This window comes from Penaeus vannamei, chromosome 11, assembly GCF_042767895.1.
Source record: "Penaeus vannamei isolate JL-2024 chromosome 11, ASM4276789v1, whole genome shotgun sequence".
NCBI classification, from domain to species: domain Eukaryota; kingdom Metazoa; phylum Arthropoda; class Malacostraca; order Decapoda; family Penaeidae; genus Penaeus; species Penaeus vannamei.
This window is the reverse complement of record NC_091559.1, coordinates 15,774,678-15,777,177: the sequence shown is the minus strand read 5'-3', so window position 1 is coordinate 15,777,177 and position 2,500 is coordinate 15,774,678.

The window sequence follows — 2,500 nt, the reverse complement described above, 5'->3', positions numbered from 1 at the left end:
ATTACTTTGAACTATCTCAATGGAGGCGTCGGGACCGAGGCAATTAATGGAGTCTAAATCACTTAACCGCACAGTGATATGTGTGTAAGGGGCTTCGTGTACTGAAGGGGTTAACGGGTATAAGCATGTGTGTGCGTATGTCTGTTTCTCTTTTGTGTACGTGTGTGATGCTGTGTAGGTTTGTATTTCTAATTTTGTCATTATTACTATCAGTGTTACTGTTTCGCTAATATAATTGATAACAGATAATGATAGTAATATTATTGTCATTATTATCAATGCTTAGATCATAATCATTTTTCCATTATCATAATCATTATTAGCATTAGCATTATCATTATTCTTACCATTATTCTTATTATCATTACTCTTATTATCATAATATTACTCTTATTATTGTTATTATCATTATCATAATTATTATCATTGATATCATTATCATCATCATTATCATTATCATTATTATCTATATCATTTCATTATTATTATAATTTTTATAATTATCATTATAACTATTGATATTACTCTTATCATTATCTTTATTATTCTCATCACCATTAACATCATTCCAAATGATAACTGTAAATATGATAATTACTATTATCACTATTTTCATGACTGTTAATAGATATGACGATTATGATACTGATAGTGATGATAATAATAACAATAGTGAAAGTCGTTTCTAATACGTCAGAATATTAATTCGTCATGCGCCGCGCACCCGTTTTCTTTCTTTAAATTCACGGGATACTATTTTCTCTCCAGCATGAATTAATACCCGTGGAAAAGATTATATCATATATCGTTTTCCTGTGTACCGTCGACACCTATAAGTTGATATAACCGATTCATCAACAAAGAATTAATGATGGAAATGATCATTTGATAGAATACCCCATGCAAATGAGCTTTAAATCAATTATTCAGTAGATACAGGATGCATTATTGCCAATTCATTCCGCGTTTTCTCTGTGATATTGTTTAATACTATTTTCTGAAATATTGCCATTCATAACAGAGTAAGTGTAGCTTAATTAAACTTGGAATGAACACTTTTCTAGTCTTTTCCTCAAAATGTTAGCGTAGATATATAAACATAAACACACATACGCTAATAATTTTTATAAAAGGAAATATACTCGTATAGACAAACGCAGATTCCGAATCAATGTAATTGTCTGGCGAATGTTTTGCAGTTCGTGACTCGTTTAATGTTTTCTTTTTGGGTGACATCATCGGACGGCGAAAAAAGGAAGATTAATGCTAGAGGAATTGTGATGTCATTTTTGCACGATTTTGTTTCATTTCAAATTAATGTTAAATATCAGCGTGTACATTTTATTTCATCACTCCTCTAGCCTTCAGTTACTCCCCTCTGTCGGATCAGTTCACTCCGGAGAATTCAACTTGTGCGGGACGGCAGCCCTGTGCAAAAAAAAGAAAAAGGAATAAATGATTACATCGCCTCAATCAAATCCAGAAAGGCTCATGCATTTCATGGTGGAACGTTCTCCCTACAAGACGTCTTCTACAGAATGTTGGAGATAGAGCATTGTTGAACTTTGAATCAAAGCACAGACCCCAACGTAAGAAAAGCAAGAAATCTCACCACTTCAGACACTGATCACCCTCGAATCCGCCCCACCAGACGACGCGCGCCCCCAACATCCCCCACGGGCGCCTCAACCCGAGAACCAGACGCGAAATCCTGTGCCGGGGCGTTCGCTGCGATCCCTCAGGAGGCGGCTGGCAGCGGCTCTCCTTCGGCAGTCACCCATATTTCACCCGGAACTGACGAAGGAGAACGGCGAGGGAGGGGAGCTTCCACCCCTTGGCATGGAGGGGGAAGGGCGGAGGAGGCGTGACTGAAGAGGGTTGAGCAGCAAGGATGACCTATTGTGAGCGGAAGTGAGGTCAGATGTTGTGCGGGTCAGTGAAAGCGAGACAGCAAATGCGTGTGTTAAAGGGTTTTGAAAATGCTCTAATTAGGATTAAGAAATCTGTTTCAGTTATTGTTTTCATATCTTCCAATTATCAAGAAACAGACTTAAAGGTGATATCGGCATCAATAACAACATCGTACTTATGGTGTTATTTGATTGGTTTTGCCACATTTGATATTTACATCACGACAGCCAAAATTTCGTAATGATTTTTTTTACCAAAAAGCTAACACGGCCAATTACCCAAGTAAGGTTAACCTAACCTTTAGTTGCAAAATATATCCTTTTCGCGGACGCGTCGTAGCGAAGGGCTGCGACCTGCGAGCAGAGGACACTAACGGTGCGAGCAACTTTTTATCCAACTTTTGGACAGGCAGCGAGCGGCGAGTGGCCAGAGGTTTTGTGTATTTTTTGTCGTGGCCATTCCGGTTTATGTATTCGTCTTCTGCACAGTTAAATATGTTTATTTGAAGATTGGCCTTGGATATTTAATGGCTCAGAGGCTGTCGTGGAAAATTGTTTTTAGATATGGATGGACTATGTTTTGTTTTGCT